General features: G+C 39.6%; 1 protein-coding gene and 1 long non-coding RNA gene across 6 annotated transcripts in view; one reads left to right on the top strand and one right to left on the bottom strand.

Moving 5' to 3' along the window:
- Positions 1-745: 745 nt before the first annotated feature.
- LOC140848505 (uncharacterized) lies at positions 746-3,807 on the bottom strand. The gene is made up of 3 exons (XR_012129517.1): positions 2,992-3,807; positions 1,679-1,816; positions 746-1,116 (listed from the first exon to the last, which is right to left on the bottom strand). It is a non-coding gene; the product is annotated as an uncharacterized lncRNA (long non-coding RNA).
- Positions 3,808-3,995: 188 nt separating this feature from the next.
- Positions 3,996-15,170, top strand: part of STAG1 (STAG1 cohesin complex component) — a 436,291-nt gene continuing 425,116 nt past the window's right edge. For 2 of the 5 annotated variants that reach the window (XM_073232355.1, XM_073232356.1), the window contains exon 1: positions 4,000-4,179. The gene's annotated coding sequence lies outside the window, so the exon portion shown is untranslated. Of the gene's footprint in view, positions 4,180-15,170 lie in introns of all 5 variants that reach the window. The other 3 variants (XM_073232352.1, XM_073232354.1, XM_073232353.1) reach the window with 3 other exon arrangements.

The following is a 15,170-nucleotide window of genomic DNA, read 5'->3' as shown; positions in this document are numbered from 1 at the left end:
CTGGAAAAGGCAGGACTATGGAGTAAAACATCAGTGGTTGTCAGGGATAAAGGATGGAGGGAGGGGTGAATAGGCAGATCACAGAGAAGGTCTAGGGCAATGAAAATACCTTGTGATGTTATAATGATGGTTATCTGTCATTCTACATTGTCCAAACTCACAGAATGTACGACAGCACGTATGAGTCCTACGGTGAACTATGGACTTCGGGTGATTATGATGTGTCAATGTTAAGTGCATCCTTGGTAACACATGTATCATTCTGATGAGTGATGATAATGGGTGAGGATGTTATGCATGTGTGTGGGCAGGGAGTATATGGGAAATCTCAGTACCCTCCTCTCAATTCTGTTGTGAACTTAAAATAGTCATAAAAAAAAAACCCTCTTTGAGAGGAATACCATCATTATTTTCATTAAAAAAGTTGGCTGAATGTCTCTTACTTTAAGCAGAACTCTAAGGTCAATGGAATAACCTTGAAATCTTCTTCATGCCTTAATTATCCAGAGTGGAAAAAAATACAAGTTCAGACAAATTTTTAAAGGAGTTCTGCTAAATAGTCACAAAATAGCTTTTTGTGTTATAAGCACATATCATATCTTTGTATCATTGGTTATCAAGTGGTAACCATTTATTCTATAATACATTTATATTTATACTACATTAATGGGTAATTCTATAGCAATTTCAAAGTTTATAATATTAAATATCCACTTCTGGACCAGGTTGTCTAAGAAAAGACTTTTCTTGGTGAAAGAAAAGTCTAATGGGCATGTGTCTTCTTTAGACACATAACCAACAAGGAGGAATCTTCAAAGTGGGCCAGGCCTCATTTCAGATTATTTGAAATGAAAAATGAGGTAGAAATTCCAAGGACACCAAGAAATTTGGACTCGATGTTTAATTCTACTGATACTTTATTCCCTACCCTAAATAACATTTAAGAACTCTTAGCTTCTATGCACACTAGTTACAGATATCCTTTTCAGTATTTTGTTCTTACCTATGACTTGAAGCTGTTTATGAAAATTGTAGTTTTTGAAAATCTTTGCAAAGAACTTTGGCATCTTCATTAAGAATTTCATGAAAGCAGAGGCTCCTGGGATATGTGTGATTCTGTAACAAAGTCAACACATTATGGGACCTATTACTTTATCTTACTAAGTAGCAATGGGTTGAAATGGATTTGTGCTTTTCTTACATTTATGACTTAGACTAGATCAGCTAGTGTGAAGAATTTGTGACAAAATGGAGCAAAATTGGAAAAAAAGGCATTTATTGAATGTCATTAACTATTTTAAATTATATTTTGTAAACTATAGGAGGTACAGAAAGTTTTTGTGCATTTTTTAAAGGGAGGTGAATAAAAGACAAGGACTTTTTAGAAGGTTTAAATAAGGATATGCAAAGGCTTGGGTATTTTTTAAGGAAAGGAGTCAAGTCTGGCCCTACAATTCAGAGCCTAGAGGACTAGGTAGTTATGTATGAACTCCATCTCAACTACTGCTTTAAGAGAGAAGGCAAAATAAAGAAAATTTTAGATTTGTATACACTCAGAAAGTGTGTTATCATGCCCCTGAATTTTTTTTTTCAATTACTGGAAAGTTCTCAGCACAATAAAAACAACAATGGAATAACACCAATGGCATATCTATATAAGTGCTAATTTAATACTTACAACAACTCTATGAGAGGTACTATTGCTATTTCCATCTTACAGCTGAGGAAACTGAGGCACAGAGATTTGTCACATAGCTTTCCAGAGCAGTATGGTTCCAGAGTCCATGTTCTTAATTATTACACTGAAATTACAATCCTATGAAGAGAAATTAGGAAATTCAAATAAGAAAGATGCATTATTTTAAATGTTGAATTTTGAGCTGGAGCTTCCTGGCAAGTAAATTGAACGTGAGGAAACTTGGTTAAGGGAAAATCAGAAACAGAGTAATTTGGGGAGACTTTTTAAGAGAAAAAAATGTAGTAGAGAAGAACAGAGAGCTTGTAGTTGAAGTACGGGATGGAAGAAAGGAGGAGCTAGCAAAGGAGTCAGAAGCCCAGTAAGTCAGGTAGTTGTAGGTTACAGAAATTGCCTTAGAAGAAAGGGATATAGGATTTGAGTGAAGGGACGGGGATTGTGTGTGCCAAGAAAATGAGAAAATGGCTGGAAATTAGAACTTGGCTCACTGTAAAGTGTAATGTCAGTTTGCTGTTATGGAGTCAGACTGATAAAAGTTAAGGAATAAAGTGGAAATTTTATTATAATTTTTATTATATCCTGATTGCTTCTTTTGAAAAATGTGACAGTGAAAGGAAGATGGATAGGACAGTTGCTGGAGGGAGTAGCAGCACTGAATGTTTAAAAAAGACAATGGAAACTAGTCTATTGAAAAGCAGAAAGGAAGAAGCCAGTGGATAAAATATTGACGATATTAGACCCTACAAAGGTAGTGGTGGAAGGAGAATGTGGGAAGGATGGCATGCGCAGTCCGGGGAGGACTGGCTCTGGAGAGGACTGGCTCCGGAGAGAAGGCAAGAATGGGTTAATTTTGTGAGAATTTTTGAGATCATGAACAGAATGTGGCTACAGATACTTTAAGATGTAGAGAGTATCAAACAGAAATTGGAGTCTCATAGCTTTTATTCCAGAAAACTAAATAAAGTCAATCTATTAGCATGGTTTGGGACTAGCACCTTTAATAGCAAGCTAGAACAGTCTTTGCACACAACACGATAGAAAGTCAACCAGAGATTAGTCAATTCAAGTGGGAGTTCAGTCACGAATTCATGCTCGACCAGGTCAGCTGTGACTCCCTCCAGTGAAAAATTACACACTTTGGGACCCTTGGGAAAACAAATGGGTAATCCTTTGGATATTGGCCCTGAGGACTACAGAATGGAGCAATTCTAAGGCAATACGGAAATAGAGCTGGCTATATATAGCAACAGCGAATTTAGTCACAGTGATCTTGACTTGGGAGATTAAAGACTCACTTTTTAATCGAAAAGTTGTGAGCAGGTGAAAGGTAGCCACCGCCAAGGACACATTAGCGGAGAGTAAGTAAGTGGTGACGCTGACTTTTTTTGGCTCATGATTTCACGTTAGTCGATTCTCACGTCCATTTCAAAGAGCCACTGAAAGTAGTTCTATGCCGTAGGAGTAGAAAATCTGATTCCAAAGCTAAGGCTGTATTTTCCCAGTCTAGCTACATTCCTTTCTCACTGATTAGCCAATGCTGCCGCCTTATGCAAAGCCGGCACTTCGGAGAAATCTGCTTTACAGAGGCAGGCACGACGCCAATCGGCCCGGGGAGGGCACTGTTGCTAGATGGGAGGCAAGGGAGGGTCCAGTAGTCCAAACCTTTTCACCCCCGCACGGGAGAGTGCCTGTCAACAGTCAACAATATATAGCTAATAAAATGCTAAGCTCTGAGGACCTTGTTACACTGAGCACAGGGGGATAGGCAGCAGGGTTTTGCGCTGCCACTACTCCGGTTTCTGCAGCATCCCGGGCTGGTGGCTGAGGAAGCAAGAGCCGGTAGGGGTTGCAAGGAAATACCCGTCCCGCGACCTGGGGAGGAGCTCCAAGAAGGGTCCGGGGGCGGGTTTCCCTCCAGCCGCGGAAAAGCTCCAAAAATGGCGGGCAGCAACTCCGCTAGCGGGGCGCGCAAGCGCCACCGTGGCCATCCTTCTGCCCGCCTCGGGCGGCCCACGAACCGTCCATAGCGCCCTCACCGAGAGGTATCTGCTGCTTGCAATTGGCTGAGCTGGGCGGCCACTCCATGCAGGGCCGGGTCCTCCAAGCAGAGGCCACGTTTCCCGCCCCGCTAGTGCGCGTGCGCTCAATTGCCCCAGGAAAGCGTTTGCGCGCGTCCCCGCCAAGGCCCCCAGCTCGCGCCTCAGCTCCCTCCCCTTTCCGGGCAGGCCCGTCCCGTCAGCTAGGCAGTATGTACCGCGGCCAGCAGAGGGCGGTCCGGACCCAAGTCTGCAGCGGCGCCATTGGCGTGTGGAAAATGCCACCAGATGGCGGGTTAGGATTGCAGCTCCGTTGAAGGCGCGGCCCCCGCTCCTGAACCCCCGGCGACCACCCCGTAACAACCCCCCCACATCGGGAATAACACACCGGAGACTTTTGGGGGGAAACTAGGTCGACGGCCGGCGGCGCCCGTATGGGCAGCTGAGGTGAGTGCAGGCGGCGGCGGCGGCGGCGGCGGCGGGGGGCGGGAAAGAGGGGGAATGCGGCGGCAGCGGCGCGGGGGCTGGAAGCGCCGATCCAAGATGGAGGCCGGGCGAGAGCGAGAGCGCGAGCGGGAAGCGGGCGGGCCGGGCGCGGGACCCGCACAGGGGAGGGAGGCCGAGCGGGCCTGTGCGGAGCGCGGCGGTCACTTGCTGCCCGGCTGCCGGGGGGTACGGCTGTGGGCACCCCTCCCGCGAGCGCCGAAAATTGTGCCCCCGCCCGCTCGGGCACTACGGCGCCGGGCACGGAAGCCTTTGTGGCGCGCTCGGGCCCGCCGCCAAGCCCGCCCTCCGACCCCCCCCCCGCCCGGACTCCTGGGACTCGCCCGCGCCCGGCAGGGCCGGGCCGAGGCGGGCTGTTGCAAACGCCTTCCGCTGCCCGCCGCCCTGTGTTTCTGCGGTGTTTTAGCCGCGTCGTCGTCACATGACTACGAGCTCCCTTAGCAGAGGGGCCCGGGGGTCGCTCGGCGTGGCGGCCCGGCCCAGTCCTCTCCTCGCTGGGGTGGGGCAGGGGGCTGGCGACTGGGAGAGGGGACGTCGAGCCCGTCTTTCCCGCTATCTGCTCTCCCCGCCCCGGATAGAGGCCTCCTTGTGAAACGCGTGTAGGCCCGAGCACTGCCCGCTAGTTGCCAATGCCCCGGGAGATGAGGCCAATAAAAGTTGTTTTCCTTCCTTTCTCGGGGTGGGGGCGGGGTGAAGAGCTGGGGAACTGGAGTGCCTGGAGTTGTACCTGGGCCTGTATGGGAGGGTTTGAACTGGATGTTGCTTGTGTGTTGTAGGGACTAAGAAATTTGCAGGTTTTAGGATGGTCATGTCACTCCTTATGCCCACATTTGAAATACTGTCGATTCTCTTCACATTGCAGGGAATCGTGCCCTGGGCGTAAAAATTAAGGGATGGTTTTGGAAGCATATAGACTCAACACAATGCTTTTTGCATGTGATAGCGAATTATATGATATGCTGTAAAAGGTGATGCGTATAGTTTCCTTCTAGTGGTTGTGACTAGAAAAGGCTCTATTTTGCATTTTCTTAGCAAATACAGTTTTTGTGAAAGTGCTTGAATTGGTATAAAGTTGTGCGAGTTGTAACTTACATGGAATTTGAATATATGATTCCACCTTTTAGTTTTCTGTGTGTGTGTGTGTGAAATGCAAATTCCGATGGTGAAGCACTTAGGGAAATATGCGTAACAATGAAAACGAAAACGACTTGTTTACTGTATGCTGTATTTTACCGTGTTCTGATATTTATAATGTATGAAGAATTCAGGCTAAAAAAATATTGCTCAAGGGGGAAAAGATTTAAAGGTATTTGAAAGATCCGGACAGGTTGTTTATAACACAAATTGTTTGCTTTCTAAATGAAGTTCTGGAAAACCTACAGGTGTTTTGCTAAAATTTTTTTCTTTACCTCTTCAAAATGTACTTTAATTTTATTCAGTGGTCTGTCAGTGATCATTTTTACAACCAAACTACTTTTGAATGGAAATTTCTCAGTATCCGCTTTAATTTTGATGTTCTGACAAAGCTAAGGCATATTTAAATAGACATGAAATATGTAAAAATTATTATTAGGATTGCTTTCGTTGAAGATAATAATACAATTACTGTTGATTTGAATGGCTCTTCTAAAGCCTTAAGGGAGCTGTGATGTAGGGGAGAGAGCCCTGACTGAAGTTACCTTAAATATTCCCTAGGCTTGTCGTCTTTGGGATGTCACTCTTTAAGTCTTAACTTTCCTCATCACTAAAATAAAGATAATAAATTGTACGGTAGTTGTTTAACAAGATATGTGTATAAAAGCTATCTAAATTGTTAAAACTTAAAAAATGTATGCAGTTTTATACAGGTTTAGCCTTTTTTCCATGATTCCGGATCTGTCTTCACAATCAGCTTGGTGAGGGGATACAATGCACTCTGGAAAAGGATATGTCTACCGCCCTTTTATCTTTGCTGCTTTGTCCTACATTGGAGGGAGTCTTAGTTTTCTTTTGATGTATAACAGAGTACCACAAATTTAGCAGCTTAACAACACCCACTTATTACTCACAATTTCTATAGGTCAGAATCTGGGTACTATGTAGTATCTGGGTAGATACCCAGTATCTGGGTACTATGTAGTGGGGCTCTCTAATCAGCATCTCATCAGGCTGAAATCAAGAGGTCAGCTCTGGCTGCAGTTCTCATCTGAGGCTCAGCATCTTCTTCCAAGCTCACTTCTTGTTGGCAGAATTAATTTCCTTGTGGCTGTATGATTGAAGTCACTGTGTTCTTGCTAGCTGTTGGCCAAGGACCATTCTCAGTTACTTACCACATGTCCACATAAGCATGGCTGTTTACTTTCAACCAGGCAAGCAGGAGCCAATTTTTCTGACTTCCCCTTCTTTGAGTGGCAGGCTCCCATTTAAGACTCCTTTTTTAAAGCTCATCTAATTAGGTCAGTCCCACCCAGGATAATCTTTTTGGTGAACTCAACTGATTAGGGACCTTAAATACATAGGCAAAATCTATTTGCCATATAACAATCAAAGGAGTGTATCCCATTATATTTATAGGTCTCTCCCACACTCAAGGGGAGAGGATTATACCAAGGTGTGGGTCATTGAGGGTGCTTAGAATTTGGCCTGCCATGGGGAAAGAAGTTACCTTTACATTTGCTTCTTAGAATCTGGACATGCAAGGAGAGTACATAGGCAGAGCAATTATGGTAAGTTTACTTGTACTTACTTTGTCTTTTCTTCACCCATATTTTCTCGTACCTCAGTAAGTGCTTTCCTCTGTAAGAGCATTATACAGCATTTAGAGGAAATTAAAAATAACTAAAATTAAAATAAACTTTCAGTAGAAAGGAGGACAATGGGAGAGATTATATAATTCCCATTATTCCTTTGATATCTATTATTTTACCAGTTTTAGAGATGAGATTGAATCTCAGAAGTTAAGAAATGTAAATGCTTAAGGTGACAGATTGATACCGTCATTACATCAGACACTTGCTCTGGTGTGATTGGTCTAGCAGTTCATGAAGGACTTCTGGAAAACAAAAAACAGTTATTTGAAAGTGGCAGGATAGTGATTGATTACCGGTGGAACAAAGAAAACAAATTTAGTCGTGGTATATGGGATGATTTAAAAGTACAAGAAAGCAAAATATTTTCAAGAAGAGGCAATTAGGACAATGGTAGTTAAGGATACCATATTTTAAAAAGTATAACCAGGAGTTTAAATTCTTAGGAAGATACAGCTTAATTTCTTGAGAGGTGATTTACTAGGGGCTTGGTAAATCTTTACTAGCTGAATAAACATGTAAATCTGTAGAATTTAGATGATTCTTGGTATTGTAATACACTAGGGAAAAGTAAGAAGTGGAGACCTAAAAGAATGCTCTTGCATAAGCCTCAGAATCAGATGATTTTTAAGGTAGGAATCAGGGTTGTGTCTAATTCCTAAGAGAAGGATCAGTTTTCTGTGATTTTGATGAAGAGGATAGGATCCCAGCATCATATCTACTACTGAGAGAAACCTTGTGTTACTGAGAAATACGATTTTTTCAGTGAGCTCAGTTGATGTCATAGAATATTTTCTCCATATATACACCCCTATTGCTTTCTTCAGGTTTTTTCTCCTCTTCTAATTCTCTGTTCTTGCCTGTTAATGCTTGAAGAATATATCAAGCCCTATTTTCTTTATAAAATACATTCCTTTATGCTGTGGGCCTAAATGATGCATCAGTTAGTTGCCCAAATGTCTCTAAGGAGTTTCGCTGTAATTACTCAGCTATAGTAATGACTTTGAATTTGCAGGGAGCTCACAGTTAAAAAACATTTTACATTTTGACACTGTAGTACAAACATTAGAAGTAAAAGTTTCACAAACAACATTTAGCTTTTATGCAGTGTACTCTTGTTATTTTTCTGATTTAAAAAAAAAATAAAAGTGCTGGCTGCAGCTCACCTAAGTAATATGATTCACAGAAACCCACATTTGGAAAAGTGCTGAATTACTGTCTCCTTGTAATCAGGAGAATGCAAAGTAAAACCATAAGAAGAAACCACTTAATTTCATCAGACTGGCAAACATCAAACATCTGATAATAACAAGCGTTGGTGAGAACATGGAGAAATTTTACTCCCACTTTGGTGGAGTGTAAGTTGACATAGTCATTTTGCAAAAGAATTTGTTTTCTCTAGCTGAAGATGCATGTACCTTAAACCTAACAGTTATATTCCTGATGAGAGAAATTCTTGTACTTGTCTATCAGGATATGTCAACAAAAATGTTCATAATAGCCTTGTTTGTAGTAGCCAACATTTACAAACAAAGTGTCCATCAGTGGTAGAAAGGATAAATAAATGGTGGGTTCCCAAAGTTAAAAGCACCTTCATTCCTAGGATAACCTCTCTTGGTCCCAGTGTATTACCTTTTTATGTTTAACTTGTAAGAGATTAAGGAATTTTTTTTTTCTTAATGAGCTTTGTAGTTTTCTTTGGTTATGATGTCTTTGTAAGGTTTTGGTATTAGGATTATGGTGGCCTCATAAAATGTTGGGAGGTGTTCCTTCTATTTATTGAGAGAGTTTGTGTAATATTGATACTAATTCTTGAACATTTTCTCAAGTTCTCCAGTGAATGATACCATCTGGACTTGGAATTTTCTTTGTGGGAGGATTTTTGGTAACATTCACTTTTTTAAGTAAACATAAGGCCATTTAGATTTTGTTCCATTTTGTGTCAGTTTTGGTAATTTGTATTCTTGAAAAATGTTTTCATTTGTTGAGGTAAGTTTGTAAGATTCCTTTGTTATCTTTCTAATGTCTGTATGATCTGTAGTGATATCTCCTTTTTAATTTCTGATGTTAATGTGTTCTTTTTTTCTTGACCAATCTAATTCTTTTTTTTAAATTTATTTTATTTATTTTTTCTTTTGGTATCATTAATCTACAATTACATGAAGAACATTATGTTTACTAGACTCCCCCCTTCACCAAGTCCCCCCCACATACCCCTTCACAGTCACTGTCCATCTGCATAGTAAGATGCTGTAAAATCACTACTTGTCTTCTCTGTGTTGCACAGCCAGCCCTCCCCGTGCCCCCCCCGACACTATACATGCTAATCATAATGCCCTCTTTCTTTTTCCCCACCCTTATCCCTCCCTTCCCACCCATCCTCTCCAGACCCTTTCCCTTTGGTAACTGTTAGTCCATTCTTGGGTTCCGTGAGTCTGCTCCTGTTTTGTTCCTTCAGTTTTCCTTTGTTCTTATACTCCACATATGAGTGAAATCATTTGGTACTTGTCTTTCTCCGCCTGGCTTATTTCACTGAGCATAATACCCTCTAGCTCCATCCATGTTGTTGCGAATGGTAGGATCTGTTTTTTTCTTATGGCTGAGTAATATTCCATTGTGAATATGTACCACATCTTCTTTATCCATTCATCTACTAATGGACATTTAGGTTGCTTCCATATCTTGGTTATTGTAAGTAGTGCAGCTATTTACATAGGGGTGCATCTGTCTTTTTCAAACTTGAGTGCTGCATTCTTAGGGTAAATTCCTAGAAGTGGAATTCCTGGGTCAAATGGTATTTGTATTTTTAGTTTTTTGAGGAACCTCCATACTGCTTTCCACAATGGTTGAACTAGTTTACATTCCCACCAGCAGTGTAGGAGGGTTCCCCTTTCTCCACAACCTCGCCAACATTTGTTGTTGTTTGTCTTTTCGATGATGGTGATCCTTACTGGTGTGAGGTGATACCTCATTGTGGTTTTAATTTGCATTTCTCTGATGATTAGCAATGTGGAGCATCTTTTTATGTGCCTGTTGGCCATCTGAATTTCTTCTTTGGAGAACTGGCTATTCAGCTCCTCTGCCCATTTTTTAATTGGATTATTTGCTTTTTGTTTGTTGAGGCATGTGAGCTCTTTACATATTTTGGATGTCAATCCTTTATCAGATCTGTCATTTATGAATATGTTCTCCCATACTGTAGGATACCTTTTTGTTCTATTGATGGTGTCCTTTGCTGTACAGAGGCTTTTTAGCTTAATATTGTCCCACTTGTTCATTTTTGCCTTTGTTTCCCTTGCCCAGGGAGATATGTTCATGAAGAAGTCACTCATGTTTATGTCCATGAGATTTTTGCCTATGTTTTTTTCTAAGAGTTTTATGGTTTCATGACTTAACATTCAGGTCTTTGATCTATTTGGAGTTTACTTTTGTGTATGGGGGGGGGTTAGACAGTGATCCAGTTTCATTCTCTTACATGTAGCTGTCCAGTTTTGCCAGCACCATCTGTTGAAGAGACTTGACCAGTCTAATTCTCAGTTTATCAATTTGATATCTTTTCAAATAGTAACATTGCTAGTTTTCTCCAACTTTTCTGTCTCATTTTCTTTCATTCTTCGTAATTTTTTTCCCCTCACATATTTTGTTCTTTCTCTAGCTTCTTAATGTGGAACTGTAGGTCATAGATTTCAAATGTTTTTTGTTTTCTAATGTAAAAATTCAAAGCTATAGATTTTCCTATAGGCACTGCTGTTACTCCAGATTTTGATAGCATTTTGGTAGCATTTTTCAAGTCATTCATCTATTGGCTTTGTTGGTTTTAGGACTTGTTTTTTGTTTTGGTCTAGTTCTGTCGGTTGCTGAGAGGGATGTTAACATATGCAACTATGACTGTGGAAATGTTTATTTCTGTCAATTTTTGCCTGGTGTACTTTCAAGCTCTGTTTATTAGATACATACAATTTATGATTGTTATGTCTTCTTATAAAATCAGTTTTTATCATTATTGAGATGTCTGTCTTTATCCTGGTAATGCTGTCTATCTTGAAGTTTACTTTACCTGATATTCATACAGCCAGTCCAACTTTCTTGAGCTTTGTTTCCATAGTATATCTTTTTCCATCCATTTGCTTAAAACTGTTTTTTTATATTTAAAAGGTAGCTCTTAAGGGTAGCATGTAGTTGAGTTTTGCTTTTTTATCCTTTCTGAGAAAATGGAAGTAGAATCTCTCCTTGAATTGTTACAAACATTAATTATGTATTAATGTGCCTGTCAAGAACTGAAGGGTCTGAGATTTTACCCTACTTGCAGGCTAACTAATTAACCTGCCACAGTTTAATGGATGCTGGGAGGAGCCATGAGACTCCTTGGTCAGAGATGAAGAACAGTGCCTAACAGCAATAGGAGTAGCCACAAAATCAGCATTTGCGTCAAACCTTTGAGCCCTAGTTTGTGAAAGGTAGTGTGAAGATGAGACGTGCACATGCAGTGGGTTGTGTTACATATAGGAGAGGAATCCCAAGTGTAGGGAACTCAGATCCTTACAGTGGGCAGTACACATGCCTCCCTTTGTCTCTGATAGGCTATTTCTTTTTGCCAAGACTGTTCACTGTACAGATATCCTTGAAAAGATTGGAAAAGCAGTTGGTGCCTCTGTTTTCAAGACATACAATACAGAAAAGGAGAGGCCCTTGAAGAATCGTCTCCCAGAACTGCCCAGTGAATTTCTCATTTCCTGTTACTCTCTTCTTAAGTTTTTTTTCTGTTTCTTACATGATTACCTTCTAGCTATCTAATTCTTATATGTGCACTGTGCTTCTCTATGGGTTTTATGCTCTCACCAAATTGAATTACGTATTAGTATCCTTTCCCTCATGTTTGAGTTTTGGTGGATATGTGTTTGTATAAAAATATATGTACCAATAAACATTTTACAGTAACCCTGTGTGGTAGTAATTATTGTGCGGGTATTATCTGTTCTACAGTTTAGATTGTTTACTTTTAAATTTATTAGATTAGATTAAACTTCCCAAATTTGTGATAAGGGAGAGGCACATAAAAAGGCTTTTGGAGTATTCTATTTCTTGACCTTTGTAGTAGTTATATGGAGGGTTTGCTTTATAATTCTTTAGTCTATTATATAGATTTTTATGTACTGTACTGTGTAATTGATGTTACTCACAAAGAAAGGGAAAACAGAAAAAGCAAATAAATACTGAGTTGTAGGACCTATCTGTGTGAAATCTTTTCTGGTAACTTCAGCCAGCATCAATCACCCTTTGTCTGTTTTCATTTATTGCAGATACACTATTGCATTTATTGTTGCCAGCATAAGGTTTGGTAAGTGGTTGTGCATAGTAGCCTGTGTAATGTTGTAGGCTAGTCCCAAGGCCACTCAGCTAATAAATGATAGAGCCAGGCTCTAAACCAGGCTTACTTTCAGAACCCATATTCTAAATCTCTTAAAAGGCCATATTTCTCTCAGCCTCATTTCTTCCCAGTTCCACCATATAATAGTTGAGTAGTCTTGAGTAGAACATTTAATTTCTGTAGGCCTCAGTTAGCTCTGTGATGGGAATCTAGTTAAGATCTTTTGAACAAATATTAATGTTGGTACCTACTCCATGACTAATAGTGAGTATACAAAGTTTATAAATTGGTTTTGCTCTTAAACACCTTCTGTTCTATTTTAAGAGATGAAAAGCCAAAATAAAACCCCAAAGTAATAAAACAGACTAACAGGTATAACACAAAATGTTGTGGAGGGTGTTGGTTAAATTCAGGATACTTTGGAAACAAAGTGCAAAGGGACAAGGAGATGCCCTTCTCCCTCTGAGGTCCCCCCCAAATAATAGACAATTTTTATATGTCAGGAAATGACAAATAAAAGTCAGAAGTCTCTCTATTTTCTAATCAAGATATCATTAATAATTAAGTATTACCTGTACTTTTTAAGGCTTTCTGGCAAGATTTTTCTTCACAATTGTTGAAATGGCTTTTAAAGGTTCATGTAGAGGTTTGAGACAATCTTTGGCAGACAAAAAGTGTTTTATACATAGTCAAGCATGAACATGACCTGGTTGTCTCATTTGAGGTACTTAATTTCCCTCTTTCATCCTAAAGGTCTGCTGATTTTATCAGGTTATTATTTTTCATCTCTCATTTAGAGCCCTGATAGGTAGCTTCCTCTATTTTGTGAGGTAGTACAAAGTAACAAATGTGTAGAAATTCAACAGTGTTAAAGCTAAAGGATGTCTTAAGCTTAAATTAACTTTTGGGAAGAAAATGTTGTACTGTGTACATTCTACTGCTAGAGATAGTTAAAAAGTTCTTATGTTCACAGATGAAGGAAGCACTGTCACATGATAAGGGCTAAGAAAGCCATTGTCCATTGTCCAATAAAGTTCTTGGCACCTCAGTCACACACTGTGTCAGAGTTTAACAGCCCCTTCCTAGGTGTGTAAACTTGGGCAAATTCTTTAACCTCTCATCTGTAAAATGGGAATAATAAAAGCATACCTCTGTCATGGGTTGTTGTAGAGGTTAAAAAGTTTTGGTTATTAGACTGTATTGCATTGTACATAAATCCAGAGGACATTAGTCTTAAATTTAAAAGATGAATAAAATAATGAAGATAAATGAAGTTACTTCCTGAAGCAAAGAATTTTAATTAATTGGTTCTTATCAGCACATGGAATAGCAGAATATTAAAACCTTATCACACAAGTCTCAGTCATAATATAAATTGGTCATGGGGATGAAAGTACAGCATAGAGAATATAGTCAGTTCTGTATCAACATCTTTCTGTGTTGACAGTAACTACACTTGCTGGGAATGAGGATTTAATAATGCATGTAATTGTTGAATCACTACATTGTATACTTGAAACCAATATAGTAAAATATATCAACTATACTTCAAAATTTATTAATGAGAATATCAGAGGATGAGGTACTCTGCTTAACTGAGAGATGAGGGTAATAGAGTTTTCTTCTTATTATTAATCATATTAAAAAATTGGGCTCTTTTTCCTTCCTCAGAAAGTATCAAATCCTGGGAAGGCTTTGTAATGATTTCTTGGTAATTGAAAAATTTTGATGACTGTATAAGGAATTATTTGTGAATATTAGCATTACATGTGTAATTTTGCAAACAGAAAGATTAGGAATGAATCTGTACCAAGAGCAAAACATACATTGAAAGTTACTCTTTGATTAAGTTCCTAGGCAAGATGATAGGTGACTTTTTCCACTCCGAAGAATGAGGTACAGAGAACAAAACTGGTTGATCAAAGAATTAAAGTTATGGATATTTAATATTTTGTAAATGTAAAATAAGATATTAGAAGAGTGTAGTTAGGAGAGAGAAAACTATTGTAGGGTCAGATACTAAGTTTTTAATGACAGCTCTACCACTAACTAGCTAGTGTCTTTGAGTCATTACTTCTCTGGGCCTCAGTTTCTTCATTGTAAAATTAGTGTCTTAGACCTACTCCAAGATTGCTGTAAATTTTTTAGTCCCTGTTGAAATAATCACAAAATCGACTCTGAATCAGGTAATGTGGAATTTTTGGTTTCAAAGTCTTTAGTTTTGAAAAAAACTAAGGGTGTTGTCAGCAAGCTTCTTATGTCTCCTAATCTCCCAGATGGTTTTTGGAATAAATCATGGTTTCCACTAGCTGTTAAGTGTATAGAGCAAAATATATTAATATTTAGATAATATTTATAGTTTTTGGGACCAGTTATGAATGTGTGTTTGTTTATTTGGGGAGAAAGAGAACTATTGTGAGTCTTTCAAACATTTATTGAACATCCACAGTGAGCCATACACAATGGTTATAAGGACATGAAAGGATAGTTTTTGTCTTCCTGATGTACAGAGAAGGGAATTCAACACTTAGAACTTAGGTGATACCTTCTCCTAAAATTGTTTCCTAATAGCCTCAATGCCCTCTCCTTCCTTTATCCTTTCCTTCTCAAATTCAGAATTGGTCTAAGTACTCTTTCTTCATGTTTTAGTAGTATGCTGTGCCTGGGCTGCAGTGACTGACTGTAAAATTGGTGTTCTGTGTAAAGGTGCCTGGCCAAGGGGACAGGTGGGGACTGAAATCCACATTTTATTCTGCTTGACAAACTGTCCATTTGCTTTT

The sequence above is a fragment of the Manis javanica genome, chromosome 3 (assembly GCF_040802235.1).
Source record: "Manis javanica isolate MJ-LG chromosome 3, MJ_LKY, whole genome shotgun sequence".
In the NCBI taxonomy this organism is placed as follows: domain Eukaryota; kingdom Metazoa; phylum Chordata; class Mammalia; order Pholidota; family Manidae; genus Manis; species Manis javanica.
Note: the sequence above shows the minus strand (reverse complement) of the source record. Positions and strands in the feature narration are given on the sequence as shown.